Below are 20,795 nucleotides of genomic sequence, written 5' to 3' on the forward strand. Positions count from 1 at the left end.
TTGATTCTTCTTTTTTTTCTTGTTTGTTTGTTATTTTGACATTCAGATAAAGACTCACAGAGGATTAAGGAGCCCGTAGTGAAACAGTAAAAGATGCTTGACATGCATTATTCTTTAACTTCTGAAATAAAGTTCCCATGAGAGTTTGCATGCAATGTGTGGATCTGGGAAATTCTCCTCAAAATATCACTCAAACTGAGGATTATAAGGCGGCTTTTTTGGGTCAAGCTTCTCATTTCTTGATGCTTTGTTCACGAAGGAAAACATCGCAGCTGCTTCGCAATCTCCCAGTTTAGTGTTTGAGATCTGGTGACTGACACAGATTTAGTTTGTGGTTTAATCTGTAGGGAATACTGTTGAATTCCAGTAATTATAAAACTCCTATACACCTCAAGACAACATGTAGAACTGGAAGAAAATGACAAAGATGTGAGGAGCTCATGCTGTGCGTCTCCACAGAGGTGACAGGAAGGTGAGGTGCTGCTTTATGTTTCTAGTGTTAGGAGATAACTGCTGATTGTCCTATATGATCCAAAAACAACATGTGAGCTTTTAATTTGAATGACACACTTGAACTCCTTTAACATAATTACAAAACTATCAGCGAGCGCTCGTGCCCTGCAGGTGGAGGAGAAGAGGCCTCTCCTGTCAGGACAGGAATGATCTAACAGGATGTAAGTGATCGTTATATTATCAGCATTGAGCTGCTGAAACCTTGTTTTCAACATATTTTACATCCTTCATCTAGTCAGACTTTTATTTTAGTGGTTCCTGATATTATCCACTGCCTGCTGGCACACATCACACAGTTTCATCCTGTTTAAAGCACACTAACTGTCATATCAAGACAAAATGCATCAGCATCATATCATATATAATCTCTCTGCTGATCCATTTATTGTATTTATTGAACCATTGGTACAATGATAAGCATTGTGCACAGATGTGTGTTTAAAAAAAAAAAGAAGAGGTAATTGACTTCCTGCTGCAGCCAATCAGTTAGTCATGTACTAATTAAAAAAAGTCTTGTGAAATGTCATTGAAGTCTGAATCAGGCCACAGTGACTCATTCCTGTAACATGTCTCTGTGGTTGCAGGAAACATTTTAAATTACTTTAAATGATGCCTCTGTATCGGTTAATGAGAATCTATAATGCTCCTCATAAAGACTCATAAAATCATTTTTAATACCACTGAATAAACTTTCAGGTATTTCTAGTTATTTGTCAGTATATTATGTATTTGTGTACATGTATTAGGGGTTTTTGAATAAAGAAAAGAATAGCTTGGAGGTCCTGGTAGCTGGTGGTTAAGACCCATGTTTCAGGTCTGTCCCCACTGTCTCTATTAAGGACGGCAAGAATGCCACAAAGGTTGTTACACAGGAGAAGGCTCACTATATTTAGCAGGTATAATGTTTACCATGTTCACCATCTTAGTTTTGTGTGCTAGCATGCTAACATTTGCTAATTAGCACTAAATACAAAGCACAGCTGAGGCTGATGGGAATGTTTTTCAGGTATTTAATCACAAACCAAAATGTTAGACACGTCGAAGTTGTGACCTGATGATAAATGAAACGTTCAGGTTACCACAGTGATTACAGTTCATCCTGCAGGGACCAGTAAAGTCATCGGGATTCATCCTCTGAGCACCATGAATGTCTTCACTTAATTTCATGGCAATCCATCAAATGGTTGCTGAGACATTTCAGTCTGGATCAAAGTGGTGGACCAGCTGAAGTTCATTGTTATCACGGCTAAAAGCTCAGGTGGCCTCAGGAAATCTCTCATCACTACAATATCTTTAATTGGCATTTTAACCCTCTTTTGGTCTCTGCAGGCAAGATTAAAAGGAGACCAAGTTCTTGTGGACAGAAGACATGCACATGTGAGTTTACATGTTTTTCTTTTTTTGTTAAAACTGCACAGAACCAAAATAATCACCGTTTTCTTTACATTATATGTATATAAGTTATGGTCATCTTCCAGCCCTGCCACCCACCTGCACCAAACAAGGGGTCAGACCTCAAACATTATACATGCAGCCGACCACACATACAATAACACACTGTACATGCATGTTATACAACGCTGGTAAAGACGCTCAGTAACTGGCTGTCAGAGTTGTCAGAGGACGTAGAAGACAGAGAAAGGAGAATAAAATGTGCAGTGAGGCCACACAGAAACCGTCCAGCAGGAGAATCAGTGAGCAATCAGGGGGTCTGAGTGTGCGTGAAGGTCGTAGCATCATGTGTGACAACTTCTTCACACCCCGTTGGCTTTGAGACGAACTGTAGAAGACAAAAGTTCACCACTGTGGTGGAAGAAACACAACTTCCTTAAAATCAGCCTATAGGAACTACAGGCGTGTGTAATACAAACAATGTACAAAGAAAACCTTCCTGTGGTTTACGATTCCATGAAAGTGGGCTTTGAAAACCTGGATGAAGACGCGGCTGCATGCGGCTGCATGCGGCTGCCAGCGCCCGACTGCCTGCTGGCTTGTAGCAATTAACTGGAGCATTGTGGACGTGAGTCTGTGAACTGGAATCAGACAGGAGCAGAGAAATGGCAAATTGCACATCAAAACATTCAGTCCACCTGAACGGGGAAGAAGTCAGTCTGTGGGAACACATCTGCAGAACCAAAACAAATGACGTGGGAACAGACATTTTTGACTCGTCACAGGAGGAAAAGCACAGGTGTAATTAATTACAGTCACAATGGCTGCATTCAGTTTAGAGTTTACCGGTTCAAAGGTCCTGCTTTTGTGCATGCTAGCTTCCTGGCACACCTAAATGGAACGGAGCCCTCACTGTTTTGAATTATGGCAAAACAAGATGTCTGTGGTGAAGAAGAGGAAATGACTTTAGCCGTGTGGCTGAATCACTTGTTTACAGGATCAAGAAAAACAGCAAAATCAAGATGTTTGAGGGGACGGAGAACCGGAGGGAAGCTAGAGGAAGCTATTGTTGCACCAACACCCCCCCCACCTGTTTCGCATGGACGAGTCACTTTGTGGTGTAAAGCCTATAAAGCTAAAGTTTTTGCCCAAAATGTTTGCCAAGCTGCATTTGTCCCAAATGCATCAGAGTGTTCATAATAGCGTCTGCTCTTTCATCGAGCGTTGTTAGCTTGACAAATAGCTGAATCGGGTTTCTGTTGTACTCATTAGGAAACACCTGAGTTTTCTGTTCTCTCAGGCAACAATGAGTCACACGGGAGGTATTTTCTGGTTCTTTGCTATTGCTTAAAAAAATAAACTAAATCCAGAATTCAGTGTTCTGCTGTCGGCGAGGTTCATCTGAGGAGTTAAACCGACCAACAGGGAACGCCGAGACGAGACTCAGCAGAACGAGACCACCGTACAAATGTTGTCGGGGCTATTTTTACCAAAGAAACTGCATTTCCTTTATTACGTATGATATAATGAAAACGTCCATTATGTTCAACAGTGAGTGAACACGTAGAGTAGCTTGCTATGAGCTCGGCATCTCGACACAAACGACACAAAGCTTCAGCCGTTGTGATGAAATCAGTTTGTAAGACAAATTAAATGAGCTCATTTGAGTCCTTCTTACCGTCTGCTTTCACTCCTTTTATTTTATTTATTTAACAAAATACAGACTGCGTTCTGTTTCAGTTCCTCACTCTTCACACAACAGAAGAACAGAAAAGTTGACATTTAACCAAATTCATCAATTAGGATTGAAAATAAGAAAATTCAGCCGTGACAAGTTGAGTCACGTGTTGGAAAAGCTTCCTTGCTTTAGTCGGATGACACTGCATTTCTGGCATCATCAAGGGTCTTTTATGAGTCTATAAGGGGTTACACATTTGTCTTTAATTAATTTAATTTCTAGGCTTTAATCTCAGCCTCAAAATGTTGACTTTTTGGGAACTAAGACCACCTTATTAGTTTTAATAGTATGACACTGTTTTTTGACATTCGTACGAGCATTGGCAGCCTTTCACGAACCTGTCGGGGGTTCAGATTGTGTCTGTGGTTATTGAGTCTCCAACATGGGAGATCAAATATTAGAACAAGTTTAAAAATTATAAGAAAAACGTCAGCGTTTTGGTTTGATGACACACATTATTAAGGGTTTTACGAGCCTGTCAGGGTATAAATAACTTGTCTTAGGCGGAGAATATAATCCCTCAAATGATTTCAAAATATGAACTTCACCGAAATTAGTGAGACAATATTTTCACCCAATACAATGAAATGTGACTTCTTGTGTCTATTTATTAAAAAGATATTCCTCATTAAACTGAATGACACTGCAGGTTTGACATTATTAAGGGTGTTGTGTCAGTCCATGGAGGAGTGTATATATATTTATATGGCGGTTAAATTAAACTACTTCCCTCAAATGTGACATGATTGAGTGAAAGATCTGGTCGAAACATGCAAACAGCTCTAACTGTCGGTAGGTTTCTTTGGACCCGTGTGAATGAGGAGCTCTGTGTTACTGGTGCCATCAGCCTCATGTAACATCCTTCCTTCAGCACATCGTTAAGGAGCTCCAATTACTCCGGGTATTCCAACGCTACACATCCCTTTGTGTCAAATCTCAGCATTTTCGAGCCCACCAGCCTTCAGCTTCCACGTCCACCTCCGCAGCTTTGATTTCCCTGCAGGCCGGCGTGCAGTCCTGCTGCGTTCCTGCTTCAGAGACAGGCTTCCCTCGCTTCTTGATGTCGCCTCACACCTGTAACAAGGAGAGGGAAAGCCCGTGCTTCATCACACTGTGTCCATGTTGTGCTAAGTTAGAGGAACGTCCCCTCCCTTCTGAAATAAGAGGACTGTGATCTTGGATTCTTCAAGATGAAATGCTGTCCTTCAGTAATAAGCTCTCCAGAAGGAGGAAAATGTCTCCTTTTTCTTTCACAAATGCTAATCAGCAGCGAAGTGAGCAGCTCAAACTCTCCTCGTCTGGGAGAGCGACGACATTTCTTTACCGCTGAGCAGGAAAGAAAAGGATAATCACGCTCTGCAGTGGCTTCTGTGTGGAGATGCAGGAGGAGATAAACACAGCTCCCTCGGGGGAAGGTGTGCAGACAAAGATGGATTCGCCTTATCTTCTTTAACAGCGACATACGTGAGAGGTTGATTTAAGAAGTCCGGAGATAATTAAGACCTCAGCCTGATGTCAGCCCCTCTCCTCTGAGGGGACACTGAGAAGCAGATACCTGAAATCCTGAATGTATTTCATCATTGTGGAGCAGCATGTCAGGGTTCTGGATCATTCTCAGCTGGAGTTGTTTAGAGTGTGTTTGCAAATCTGATCTGACACACTATTTCAGAATAAACACTGTGACTCGGTGCTGTTGTCAGACAGAATGAGATTACTACGGGGATTTAGTGTTTTCACATGACAAGAGTGAAAACAGACGCATGAAAAAGGTTTAAAACACTGCTGACGTGCAGCCAGAGAGTGTAACGATGACGACTGTCGCTATTTCATCCAATGACCAAGAAGTTGATCTTTACTTCTAACTGGCCCGTGATTCATACATCAAATGTAATATCAGTAATAGACACTGAGCAGTGCGACAGAAGCTGTTCGTTTAGACATATTTTGAAGACTGGGACATGCTGAGTCTGAAGAAGTGGTTTCAGAAGGTTCTTTTACTCTTTTTTTATAGGTTTTTTATTTTTTAAATAAAAATTGGTCACTTTGGGAATTCAATTTAATGAATTCAAGATGACCACAACAAACTACAAACATTTTAAAGACTATGAGTCGTAACGGTATACTCCCTTTCAGATTATATTGAAGTAGATATGGAGAAGGCTACGACATGAATCGAAGGTATTCCTGGAATAACACCTGGCCCCAGGTTTGATATAAATATAAATTTTTACATTTGTACACATTATGTCGGTTGATATTATGCTTTACTGCTGCAGATTCTCATTTTGCTTTTAAACAAAGTTACAATCCAGTTCATCCTCTCTTTTGTCAAATACACATTAATGTGTGCCTCCTCCTTTGTCCCTCGGCTGAGCTGCGATGTCACAACACATTATCTTGTTTCAATTTTGTTCTGCAAGAAAATGCTCAGTCATTGTAAAATTGAGAGATGGTCCATTTTTTCAGCCTTCACCTTTCGCTGGTGTCTGAACAGAACAAGCTGAGCTGTGTGCTCTCAGCACCAAACTCAATATGAACCGAGGGAAAGAGGACAAATCCCTGATAACGGCATTCAGATCACAATTTTTTAAGTGAATACAAACAGCCTGGCTTGCTGTTTGTGTCTGCTGAATGAGAGATGTCAGCTTACAGTATAAATGAATGAACCCAGTCAAATGAGTCTGGAAAGACACACAAATCCACAGGGAGGCCAACTGTTTCTGAGCCGGGGAAGTTTTCATTTATCAGGGCGAAGAATCAGAGATGAAGAAAAGAAAACGGGACGTGAGGCCGTTTCCATTGAGCAGAAATGAATGGAGACTTTAGCTGAGGTAAGGGTTCCTAGCTGCGGTGATGAATTGGAGGAGGCTTATTATCATCGTTCAGTGTGGTGATATAATCTCAGCCTTTCCATAAATCCCCGGCTGTGTCCTTGGTTTAAATTTACTACATGCTACAAAAACTTTGGCTGCTGCAGAGTGACACAGGGTGGGTTTTACTCAGAGGGGATTCTGCATGTTCGCGTCAGGTGTAGAAGCTCTTTGACAGGTGCACACATTCATCAGAGCCTCTGAGCTGTTTCATTATGAATTCGTTCATTTGGCTCTAACCTGCCCGGTGGCGCAGGATGGCCTGGAGGTCCAGCCAGCCAAAATCTGAAGGGCTTTTTGGTCCCCAGCACTGACTGGCAGGTGTATTTCAGCTGCAGGCTTGTAGCTGGAGGGAGGCTGGTTGTTACACCTGCAGTGTCCAAGATCTCTTAAGTTCCCTTGGGCAAAATGATAAAGTCCGAAGTTGCTCCCTGTGCTCCGACTCTGTCGAAGAATCCAAGTATGAAAGTTTATGTGCAGTTAGGGAACAGGAAAAACATGTTACTGCCTTGTGCAGGTCGACGATAACATTAATAAATAAGTCAGCGATGTTGGTCACACACAATTAGCATACTGTGGTAACTCTTCATTATGTCTGACCTCTTTGTAGAGAGTTTTATTACTTATTACAAGTGAAATAATCATTAGTAGTTTTATTGACAATAAAGCCCCTCTTGCATGAGTTTCACGAGAGGTAAATCTGGGACATATTTAGTCTACAGCAGTTAATGCTCACAACCCCACGCTATTTCCTGCTTTTTGCCACTTCATGCATGTAAGTAAAGTCTGCATTATGACAAGACACACAAGTGTGTGTGTGTGTGTGTGTGTGTGTGTGTGTGTGTGTGTGTGTGTGTGGGGTCACAACTCAGTCAAATCTTGTCCATCGCCAATAAATAAAAATACATTTATGAAATCATAGACAAAGACAGTGCAGAACTTGCCTGAGAATCATCACATTCTTAAGTTTTCTTCAGTATCAAAGTACTCCAGTTGTAGTTTTCTGTACATCCATGTGTACACTGCAAACAGCTGATTCAGCATACTTCAATGGTGCTAATTTGCCAAAAAAAGTGAACAATTATAGGCTGAGAAGAGAATATGCCTACATGTAGATAGGAGCGCAAGTCATCTTGATTTGCATATAAAATAGTCATAAACGTGTGAAGATGCGCCTTTTCAATGTGCTTTTTGTTTTTAAAGCGTTTTTATATCCCGATTGACGAGAGCTTCCTTTCCACCATCACGTTGTTAGTTAATTGGAAGTTCATGCTTTAGTGTAAACACAGCAATAACAACGCTGCCACGACTGGTTTGCGTGACTGACAGGATCCGACTCCACCAGATCAAACGTGACAAACCTGCTAAATGGAAGAAACCTCCAGGTTTCAGCTTCTTTACAGATCAGAAGTTGCGCTTGTTTAAATGCAGCACAAGAACCGCAACCGCAAGATTATGTAGAGCTCAGAAACTGTGGTTGTTAGAGACTCTGAGCTTTAAAGGATTTAGACAAATGGAAACTATCCCAATTTTCTGAATGCAGACAGACGGAGGAGTACATTTAATCTCATGTCATATTATTGAAAAAATGTTTGCTGAAACAGCTATTTCATGACTCAAGTTCTTACTAGAAGGAACCTGTAACTTGGGAAGTTATATTGAACATTTTCTGCTCAAAATATGCTCAGGAATATAACGAGATTCTGCATCAGGCTGCAAATACTGAAAACTCGGAGGAGGTGAGCTGTTCGCGTGGCGACCTGTGGCCTGCAGGAGCTGTTTTAGGTTGTTTTCTGCAACTTCTTCACGTCTACTTTTTGTGATATTGTGAGAGCGACTATATGTTTATTTCTGTGTGCACAACTGCAACAAAGACTTTGAGCTGAGTAGTTTTGTTTTGGACGGAAGACATCGATTGTTTGCTCTCGTCTTCAGTCACTGTTTGGATGGAAAATGGGAAAGGCTACTGATATTAAACCGGGATTTTATTCTCAGTTTGCAAAACAGCAGAAGAGGAGACATCAACACAGACTGGAATATATACCGTCAGAGATACTCCGAGGAAATATGCTGAGCACAGTAAACAAAAACAGACAAACTAAGAGGAAAGGTGGTCTGGGACCGCTGCTGAAAAACACCACAAGAAGACAAGGAAACCTTGTAAATGTGAAACTACAGGTGAATATCTACCACCTGCAGGAGCTCAGACGTGGTTAAGAAGATGGAACAGATGTCTACAGATGTTTCTGTTAAGTGACGTCATACACTGTCTGCTGGATGACGTTTCACCTGCATATCACCTGTTACGGTTCTGTTCCCAGAGCACACAGGTCTTTCCCCCTGCTGGGCCTCGGCACCACTGACCCCCCCCCCCCTTTAGGGACAAATAAAGTTATTCAGCATTGAATCTAGTTCTGTATGGGTCGTTGTTGTATATATGAGGTCAAATAAAACCCAAACATGGGAAGGAGGTTCAGTTTCACACTTCCATTAACTTCCCCTCATCTCAAACACATTAAAGGTCTGTTTGTCTTCCTGACATGTAGCCTGAAGTTTGAGGTTGGACATTGTCTAAATAAGCCTAAATCAAAATTTGACTTATTTCTTAAAGTCTATTTTCATGTACGGAGATCAGCTTCATACTTCTCAGTGTGTGTGTGTGTGTGTGTGTGTGTGTTGAAGGAGCAGTTTCATGCGGCATACAGAGACATTACACTCTGTAAGTTGGTTGTTTTTTCACTTCTCTAAATATTTGTTCTTCACTGACCAGAGGCTATAAAAAACAGTTTCATTGCATTTGATTAAAATCCTCCGTTTCCTGCCTGCGCAGCCCGCAGGGTAAATACGATCGTTCCGCCTCATCTGCCTCATCTGCCTCACAATCCAAATCTAATCGCAGACCCTTAATATTTCTGCTCTCCAACTTGCTGTTGTTTTTGTTGTTGTTGTTGTTGTTGCTGTCCCTGAAGGGATGAATCACACATTCACCACACGGCAGAAACGGAACAAAAACAGGGAGATGAGATGGACGTTAGACGGAGAAGAGAGAGAAATGATCAGGACTGGCAGTTGGTCGTCTCTCTGCTGCAACAAGCTCCGACTCCTGCTGTTAAAACTGAGGAAGGAAGGCAGATTCAGCTGTGCAACCCCCCATCCCCCATCCTGTTCACTCATCTGGACTCTGTGAGTGTGAAACTCTAACTGTACATCTGATTGTTTCTTTTATTATGAATTATTTCTGGTCTTTCCCACTGTGGCGGGAGACCTGGGGGAGCTTGTCCGAGCAGATATATTAATTTCCCTCCTACCTCCTGCGGGCCTACATAGCTTGCAGTTGTTCTATTTATACAACTGTGCGAGTAACCCTGGATACGATCTTTAGATTTGACTGAACTGGGGGTAGTCTGAATCCTCCACCTTCAGTTTGCATCACGAGGTGACAGCTTGGAGACACAACAGTCGTGATGCAGTTTCATGCTGCTTTGAGTTTGAAGCGTTGGCGTCCGGGGATCTGAACTCCTTTTGTCTCGTTAGCTCCTCTGCTGCCCTGCTTAGGTTTGGTAAAGACTTGAAATGAGCTGAAATAGACACGTTTTGCATCTCTGAACGCTTGAAGCTCTCCCACAGACATAAAACTGATTCCGCGATTCATTTCGACAGTCCTCGTCTTTCGTATGAGCTTTAACCGTCTCTAAAACTTGAGTCATTTCTCATTGATTTTCACGCTTTCTCTCAACAAGTTTGCATAAAATTACAGCCAAATCAGGGAACTGTTTGTAGCCAAACCAGCAGTGTCTTTTAGGGGTGGAATAAATTATCATTTTATCATCAATCAATGTCTTGATTATGTTTTTTATTGATCATTCAGTAAGTAACAAAAACGAGTATCACAAATTAGCAGAGCCCAAGGTGACATACTGGACCATATTATATTATTATATTTGATATATCATCATACACTCTACTGTTGCCTTGGTCCTGTGTGTGTGTTTTGTGTGTCTTGCAGTTTCCTTGGCTGGGTGGGACTGAGGTGTCATTATGCTAACTGGGAGCACCTGGCCAGTGTCCCAGTGTCCCCAGGTTATGTAAGCCCGCCTGCCTAGATGCCTGGCTGTTTCTTTTTTCTTTTGTTGCCCTCTTTTGTTTTACACTGACAGCACCTCATTGCAGTTTTCATTGTAATGTACTTTATGAGTTTATCTCCCTTCTTGGTTGCGGCCGGCGGGTTAGAGTCAGGGGAGGAGTTAGTCTGACTCACCGGATGTAGGCTGCTGGGAGAAGTCTGCCGACTAGTTCAGTCTCCCTTCTCTACGTGAAACAGCTAGCAGCCTAAACACTGAAATTTGAGTTTTGACAAAGATTTGGATCATCTGTGGTCGTAACGGGTCCAGTGAGCTCACCTCTCGGACACAGATGATCAAGTTATGTTTGTCTCTGATAGGTTTGTGCTCTATAAATAAGTGCCTTATTTTGCCCCTCAGTGCTGAGATTATAAGAACAACAAGGTTGTCTCCATTTTTGCAGCAGTTTGCTGGTTTGTGTTAGTTCCCCAGATGATGCAGCAGGTGTAATGAGTGTGTATACCATATAATACCATATGTTTTGCTGTACAGAGCCCTTGATTAAAATGCCTGATTGGGCTCCTGCAGAGCTCATAGATCAGAGTGAGCCAGTGAAAGAACAACTTCCACAGAAATCCACAGAGACAGACAAGTGAAGTAAATCACCTCTGCTACAAATCTCTTCTTCTCGCCTCTCACAATCAGCAGCTCGGCACACGCAGAGTATTGCCTGTCCAGTGTAATCACAGCGCTGTCTCAAAGCACAGGAAGCCTGGATGTGCACTGGAGGCTGAATATGACAGACACATCGCAGATAAATTGCAACAGAAGAAGAGAAGGGGGGGGGGGGGGGGGGGATTTCAGCATCGTGCAGCCCCACATAGTTAGTTGTGTGGTGGTGGTGGTCTGGAGGTGAGGATGTTGAAAAATATTTAAACCCAACGCGCTAGACTGGCCTGGTTTCATGGCTGCACCATCACATCAAATATCATTTTATGCACATTTCTCCAAAAATGACAGATTTGGTATCTTTGGAGACTTTGGGATCTCCACTAGAATTCAATATAAAGTTCTGTGGGTTTGAACAAAGTTTGGCTGCACAGCAGGAGTTTGTACTGACTGCTAGTTATCTGTCTAGCTGTGATAGCACAGACTTGCGCCCGAACCAGGGACGGCTGAGGGTGCATCGACTGATACTGTATCATAACACAGCTCAGCCTTTCTGCCCGTCGATCCCTGATCAGTTTGACCACTGAATGATCAGAGGAAGCAGCGTGACAATAAAACTGTTGTCTCCCTCGTAGATATGACTATATATGATTCATCCTTGTGTTTATTCATTTGTGGATCGTTGCTAACTTGCTAGCTGCTATTGCTAACAGCTCAGTGTTGTAACTACACTGCTTCAGTTTTTGGAGTCACCAGAGTTTAAACCACAGACTGTATATGAAGATGGACGATATGACAGCTCCCCAAAAGTGAAGCCAAAACATTGGCTGCAGTATAGGTCATAAGCCCCGCCCCCCTCCATGTTAGCGGATGGGACAAACTAAAAAAATCAAAGTTCACCTCAAAGCCATTTTAATTTAGAGGTCCTGTTCTTGTGTGGCCTTGACAAGACAGACCACTGCTGCATGATGTGTGTGCTACATGTGTGTGTTTACATATTCTCACATCAGAGAGAACTCTGCACTTCGGCCTCAGAGCCAACCTCGCCTCTTACTGTAGAGTCACTCGCTTCGCATTATAGGGCAAGAAGCCGAGGAGAGCCGGGAAACCATGTTGTAAAAAGTCTATTTGAAAGCTATTACTGACACTGCATCCCGCTCAGGAATATCATTTCCCATCCTCAATACCTCCCCGTTTCTCTGGTGTCCTAATTTGTGGTGTGGGGATATTGCTTGTTTTCTCAGTATAATAGGCCATGCAGAGGAGTAATGGCCACACGGCTGTATAGCTGCATTCTTTCTCTTCTCATCCTTCACTCATTATTCCTCCGGTGTTGTGTGCGGCGAGGCCAGTTCTGCCTCCGTCGCGGATCAAACGGCTGCTCTCTCTTTCTCTCTGTCCCTTTCTCATCGTGGGAGTCGGGGATGGAGGGCGAATCTCCCGGGGAAACAGAATCTAGACCGAAGCCTTCCTTTGCGCCGGCCTCATAATTAAATTGGCAGATTAAATTCTCTCTTATTGTGGAGGATTTAATGAATATTCACCAGGCTTTGGATCGTCTGGGTGACGTGAGCTTCGCTTTAGTTATCGCGTTGACCCCATCAGACTCCAGACTTCCCTCTGCTCAAGACCTTTTGACTTAATTGATCTGCGCTGTAGTGACACTATTAGTTTGGACTAATATGGGTTTCTGAAGACCAATATCCACTAACTCTGGCCTGAAGGTGCCAGTGATTCTTTCAGACACTTAAAATGTTTACGTTTTCCTGACAAGTGGCCTCTCGCAGTCGTGAGTGTAACAGCCGCCCCCCTCTAGGAGGCGTGGGATGTTATACCATCACAAGACATCTCTAGGGAGGCGGTCGGGGTGGATGGTCGGGTCGCCAAAGGGTAGGACTTTGATGGAGGTCGCCTCGGCTCACATCCTGTCTCATGCAGTAAACATTGGTTTCTTGTAACCATGACAGCCACATTTTCCTAACTTTAAGCATCTTTACTTGCCTTGAAATAAAGAAAACGTAAAGATGATGCTCAGGTGAGGTGTTTGTGGAGCAGCTTGTCTTTTTTTGAAGGCACTGACAATGGCTTTGTTGCTTTAGATGCTTTCACATTAGCAGTTAAGTCCAAATCCAGGAGCCATTCACCAAAACTGTTGACAAAGAAACCGGAATGAGCTGGTCTGAGATCAGCTCCATGTGTATAGTTAGCATGCTTCACATGTGAGAGCAGATATTAAGGTCTGTCCGTCTGGATGTTTAAGGGTATTTTGTTTTTGTAGGATGGGGGCGCTCATTCTCTAGGTCTTTGTGGCCCGTACGGGAGGTGACAGTCCTTTAGAAACTCTGCCCACACATATATTATAGTATATTTGCTGGTAACACTTTACTTTAACTCCCCCATTTCGCATTTCATCATAGAAGTTAAAATTGCAGACAAATCAAGTTCATTGATAAATACTTAAAAATGACCTCATATCTGCTTAGAATTGCATCTTTGTGTGTTATAAATCATTTAACAACAAGTGTCAGAGCAGACCAGCAGGGTTAGATGTGTGCTGTGTCCCAAACTCATAGCATTACTACGTACAAACAGTATGTACTTCAATACTAATTGTCGTACTGTTTGTATTACCATGAAATTATACAATACATGCACAGACAAGAACCAAACAGACTGTGACCTTGAAATGCAAATGTTTCTTCCCAAAGATTTAATACCTTTTTGTTTTCTGAGATCTTTCTTGTCGGTCTCAGTCAGCGCCATCGGCAACGTAGCCCCCCCCCTCCCCCCCCGCTTCCTTTGTGCACTGAAACAATAAATCAAAACAAGCATTTTTAAAATGGATGTTTTAAAAGTATTTTTAGGGTGTGAATGAACTACATACTAAGAAACTTGCTTAAATTAGACTCAGTTGAGGCTCCGACTTCTCACAGTGAAGTTTGATCAAAGTGCAGCATTATATTCCCGTAGTGACAGTGTTGTGATCTTCCCTGACTGTGGATGTGGGACAGAGGTACCAGTGTGACAGATGAGTGTGTGTTACCTGCCGCCCAGAGGAGCAGGAGGAGCAGGAGGACGGGTGGAGGGGAGCTGGGGATATTTCGGGACACTCCTTTCATGCCATTATTACTGTCATTTTGACGGTTAGGCATTCATTAGGCTTGTCCAGCCGCTTGCCCTGAACCCTTCCACAGTGGCAGTTAATATGTAATGTGATTTCCACTGTGTGAATATGATTATGCCGTGTGACAGACAGCGGAGGGCAGGATGCAAGGGCAGGTGCAGACAAACAGGGAGGAGGTCACGCATAATGAGGAGGAGGACTGTCCTCTTGTCTCGCCCGAGAGAACATCAACGCTGACAGAAACAAGATCTGAACAGTTCGGGCAAAACACGAAAAAAAAAACCAAACCAAAAACAGAAATTGACTGCATCAGAGAGAATCTGTCTGTGTGAACTGGCGTCCCCGAGCAGGAAGATGAAACTTACAGCAGGATGTCCCGTCTGGTCGCCAGTGCTGCTGACATGTAGCAGGAGCACGCTGAGGTAACTGCTGCTTCGTCTCAGCTGCGCACCAGTTTAATAGACTGCAGGCAGGAAGACTGAATATATGCATCTCGCTGCTGCATGAAAAGTGCTTTCCAGCGCAATCGATCGACTCATTAGTACAAATTGGGTCAATAGAATGTGTTTGATTATTCATTCATCATGTTTAATATAAGTCTCCGCCTAATTTCATTCGTGACTAGAGTCGTAATAAAAGTTCTGCCAACAAAATTGGCACTGAAATGCGTCTAATTGCAGATTTAGATTAATTGCGTGAGCAAACTGGAGAGAATGTAACACAATATGGCAAAAAAAAACAACATATTCTCGCGTCTTTAGCGATTATTTCAGCCACATTCACAACTATAAAACCAGAAACTCCCGTCGGCTGCATGTTGGAGATTTTCCTGTTTTCACTGCTACTTTTACTGTTAGTTCAGAGGGAAGAGAGAGAAGTTCATGTTCACTTAGCATTAGCATTAGTGGCTTATTGATGCATAATGTTTTGCTACCAGCTGACTAGTAACATCCAATAAAAAGCCACGTGGCCTTGCATCATATGTGTGGGGGGATTGATTCGTTTTCCGGCATGATGTCAAGTCTTCGGTCTTTTCTGCGGAGCATTAACAGTATGCAAACATCTCAAATCTAATGTATTCTACTTTTCTAAGGTCCCTGATTCAGCTGACGTTGTTGGGGGGGTGTAGCAGCCGCCTCTAATCCTCTGTTGTAGATTAGTGGTGAGTAGTCACCTCGCTGTTCTGCCATTTTCAAAATTACACTAATCACCCCAAGTGAGGCGCTGCACCTTTTGCTTGTTCATTTGTTGATTTGTCATAACGACGCAGCCCCCTCCGCTGATCCAATTTTGCCGAAATGTCGTGGCAACCTAATACCTTCATAATCAGACTGATCGTCCTGAGGGATGCAGCGCAGCTCCACCTGAAATCAGAGGAGTGCTGCATTATACATGAGGAGCGATGCGTTCACTGTTGCCTTGCTCCGGTCCGCGCAGCAGAGCATTAAAGAAAGCCCAAAGTTAGAAGAATTGAATGTTCCCACATAAATCATACAGTGCGATGAGTGGAAACAGCGCGGGCAAAGTTGAGCAACTTTGGTGAACACTGAGGAAAATAAATCATTTATCACCTCTAACTGCACCACAGAACCGTGCAGCGGTGAAATAGAGGAAGTGGGCTCGGGAGTGCTTTGTCACCCAGCACAAAAACAACTCCAGTCTACCGGCGCCGGACTGATGCTTAAAGGCGCTCGGCTACGAGTCGAGTGCGATTCAAATGAAGGTTATGAGTCAGGCGAGGGGATGAAGGTATGTGGGCGGCGGAAGTGCTACGTGGCTGAGCTGTCGCTGTGAGTTGAAGAGCTCGTTGTCAGACGGTGACATACAGTTTTGGTCTAATATTTTACTCCACGAAGAACTTAATCGTATTCATCCCAGTTAACACCTCGGTCCCACTGTCAGTGCTGCTGAGTGACACCATCTTGCAGTAGTGAGCGGCATCAGTGGAATTGGTTTCAATTAAGGTGTTAAAAGGCATTTCTCAGAGTTCATCAGTGTGGAGACTTAATCCCCACTGAGGCCGACAACATGAAATGAGCTTCTTTTGTCATCCGTTCATTTCGGAACACATTCAGAAGCCCCGTGTGTCCGCAGTGCGTCATGTTTACCCTGAAATTTACACATGATTTCCAACATATATTCCCGGTTCTCTCTTCGCTCTCTCCTGAAGAAAAAAAACAAAACAACACAGTGACACGTCAGCAGCTTCCTCGCCGTTCTCATTTCCCTCGGCTGTATCTCAGGGATCAGAAGGTGCTGCAGATTTATGGCTCCCTAGACTTGCGGTGACCAAACTGATTCAGCAGATAATTGCTGAGTATGAGCTGTTATCAAGTGGACAACCAAGGTGCCTTGATTTATTACCCAGATTCTCAGGTTAACTTTGTCAGGCGAGCTGTCAGAGCGAGAGGGAACAAGAGGAGGAGGACAAGGGACTGTGGTCGAGTTCTGCTATAACTGCTGTCAGGGGAGGTTGTGCAGCTCTCAGTGGTTGTAAATATATATATGGATACATGCCAGACTGCATGAAAAAAACAGCTGAAACTTCAACGTGACAGCGTGACAACAAATGAAGGTTTGGCCTTGACAACGTCTAAAGGAAATAAGTAAATAAAAAGTAAATAAGTGATCCATTGAGGCAGCACGACACACATTACACTCTGATTGGTGAAATAAATGGCACAATCAACGGGGGAGCAGGGAAACTGTTCAATCAATTATCCTTCATTTTGTGATCTGCTAACACAGCATGTTCCGTCAACTAAAAAGATATTCATGTGGGAATTAATTACATCCCAAGAATAATACGTTAAACAACAACACAAGCATTTTGACATTTGTCCACCGAGTTGTAATAAAGACTTGAAGATTTGAACTTTGAGTGTTTACACGAAGATGTTATTCATCTTAAACAAATAACTGGGAGCTACGGGACGACACTGTTGAATTAATGCTCAGCTGTACATGTTTAATCATTTGTGTAAGCAGCAACACACATACATGCATCTCAGCATGCTATATCTAAATATATTTACTGTACAGTTTACTGTCTTCTGTATCTACATTACATTTACTCTCTAATTCTTAGTTCTTATATTTTAACCTTTACGATATCTAATTAACGCTCCGTTTCTCATGTTCCCTACTCACATGTTTACCTCCTGCATTGTGGATGCATAGCCTGTCCACTTTCCCTGCACGCTGCACTGTGTACAATGATGTATGTGATGAATAAATCTCTTCAATCTTTGAATATTCCTACTATAAAGCACTGAGAGAGCTCGCACTTCTGCTGCAGCTGCACAACATTTGAAATGCATTATTTTGAGAACAGAAAATATTCGCAAATTGCATCAAAATACACAATTTACTCAAGTCTAAGAATAGTAGAGCTTTCGTTTAAACGTATCTTGTTGCTGTAGTAGCGTCTAAACACAAAATCACATCAAATTCTGCAGAATTGGAAATGTATTTAGATTTGGACACAGTTGCACAATAAGTTTCAGTTGTTTGTGTTGAATTAAAGAGTTTTGCAACCAGTTGAGGACAAATGAATTCCTTTTTTTTCTCAGGCTCATGAAAATATCAAATTTGGTAAAGAATTTAAAACGTCTAATCAGTTCTTCTGTGGCCTTTCCACCAAACTTCATTGACATTAGAAGTATTTCAAGTATTTCTTTGAGTAAACAGGCAGACAGGACCAAAGTCTTTGGTATTAATTGATAGAATTCATAATGTTTATTTGTAGGTTTGAGAAAGTGAACGGCACAAAAAGCAGGTCGTATTTTTACATGTGACGCATGTGTACTTTAGCAGGAAGAAGAAAGGCCAGGAAGGCTAAAGGGAACTGATGTTTGTGTGGGCGAAAAATGACATCAACGGTCTTTCCAAGGACATCCGAAGGTAACCAGGGAGCTCACACTCCTCTGTACATCACCGCTCCATTTGCCATAGGCCACGACGGAGTGCTCTCTCACCATTATCCCTCTCCCTCCACTGTGACGACAGGCTCTTTAAAATGCCACCCACAAGGGCCAAAAGATGATTGCTGGAATGTGATTGGCTCTGCCGGGCTGCCTGGTTGCTATGCAGCAGTCAGGCTTTTCAAAAAGCTGATTTTCATACGTCTCAAGAGGATGTAGTGACGCCTATATGGCAAGAATGGTAGGTGATTTGTCATATGTCTCTTAAATTAGAGGCAGATCAGATGAAAGTTTAATGACTTTTAATGATCGCTGGGAGGAAAATGGGTCACTTCAGCTGCAAATAGTCATAAGATACAGCAAAGAAAAGAAAGGATATTAATAGCAAACAGAGCTTATGTTCGGTTAACTTACAGGGCCCTATTTAAACGATCTATAGCGCATGGTGCAAGTGCATTTAGGGCGTGTCCTATTCCCCCTTTTGCCAGTTAAATGACACATAATCTGGGCGCAACGTCGGGCGCAAAGGGGTTGTATTTACTCCCTCAATTATTCATAGGTGTGTTTTGGGCGTAACACGAATGAATCCACTCAGAGTGTCATCTCCCATTCCCTTTACAACTCGACTCTCTGTGAAAACAGAACACAAGAAAAGCTGCTGCCAGTTTCAGAGGTGGAGGGGGCACAATAAAGTCTTTCAGTGAATTACAAGTATATAAATGTTTGCTCACCATCAAAAGCTCTTGTTGACAGTTATGATTTCTGTTTCTTTCTATCATGTCCAGCAACATATGAAACATTGCAATGCGTTGTTGGGTTCTCGGAGTTTCCTTTAAACAAACAAATGGTTGTTTACATCCCGTGTTACTCACGCGACACCATGTCTGTATCCTTCGGCTCGAATAAATGTGGAGAATTAATAAATGAATTTGCTTCCTCATGAAACATTTGTCAAGCTGATGTTTTAAGTGTTTCACATCATGCATTGTTTACATCCATGTTTAACAGTTTGCAGTGTTCTTCCTCCCTGCAGGTTCCCTTTAACAGCAGTCTGAACTCGCTCATCACAACATTTACACTGTATAAATAGTGTTTTTCTCCACTTTCTTCTTTCGTGTATTTTCACTCACGCAGCTTTATGCTCAGCCTCGTGAATTAAATCAAACATGATAAAAGATGAACCCCCCACCTCCCCTCTCTCTCTCTGTTGTTCCTTCTAACTGTGTCTCTCTGAGGAACCATCGTTGAATAAGTGATGTTTACTAGTTTTAGGGGATAAACAGGAGTGTTCAATACCTCCAGTAGAGGTGTATTCCAATAAAAATCTCATTTGCAGTACAAACGAAGCAAAACAATAGCGCAACATGCTGGAAACGGGTCCATTATTGTTATATTTTTAAAAAGGATTCTGCGGTGGAGTGCTCACTGCAGAACATTTGATTGATTACATTTGGAACAAATAACAAATATCAGTCAGCTTTTCCACTGCTGGATACTCAACAACAAAACAGACACCTTTTGTATTTATTTATTTGTATGTGATCCAAATGATGGCAAATAAATATTTCGACCTGATGATGGCGGTGTACGAACACGTAAGTCAGTATGTTTCATCCACTGGGGACCATGATATCTACAGCTTACAGCTATTTACATCTGGACCAAAGTGGTGACTTCCCTGAATCCCTCGAGTCTATACTGTCTCATGTGCAGACGTTGCAGAGAGTGATATATCACCAGTATACCAGCGGTTGGTTTGGAGGTTTCAGTGAATCGGGCTGCTGATGTTGGCGTGGGACGAATCTGCGGAGAAAAAGCAGTTCTGAAAGGAAACTGTTCAAACGCAGCTGAACAACTGCTGTGCCGTTGTTAGTGTCAGCGTTTGAAAGACTTTCCTCTGCGGCCCCAAACACACTCTGCTAGACACCATTTTACTGCGGAGTGTGGAAACGGAGCTGTTCAGGCATGTCAACACCGGCTTCGACCTTGTTGCCAACATTGTCGACGCTGTCATAAAGTATGACTGCTTCGCATCAAAAGTATCTGCGCCATCTGGAAACAATTTATCTGGAGAAACTAAACTCGGCCCTCGCTGCACGACACTCCTCCACCCTGTAAAATCCATTATACTTGTTGATTATCCACTAATTAAAGCGTAAATGTTGCCTCAGACACTGAGGCGGTAAATACGGACAGTGGAGCCATGCATGTGGAATTGATTTCCTGCTCTCAATTTCCAAAGGATAACAGTGAAGATGAATTATTCAGAAAGTCCAAACCTCTCAATGGATGGCTGACCTTTAAGAAGGACTTTAGCTGCGCTTGTTAGTACCTGACTGATAAACTCGGAGCTTTCACAGGGTGAGATGTGAAATGTGAGAGATTACTTCTGAAGCGAGATGGGCCCTCCTCGTCTTCGTACATCGGCTTTGGCAGGTGGTGGAAAACTCAATTTGCCATGAAGATCTGCATCACCGCGAGAGACATATCGCATTAGATCCGACT

This window comes from Enoplosus armatus, chromosome 17 (genome assembly GCF_043641665.1).
Source record: "Enoplosus armatus isolate fEnoArm2 chromosome 17, fEnoArm2.hap1, whole genome shotgun sequence".
Classification (NCBI taxonomy): domain Eukaryota; kingdom Metazoa; phylum Chordata; class Actinopteri; order Centrarchiformes; family Enoplosidae; genus Enoplosus; species Enoplosus armatus.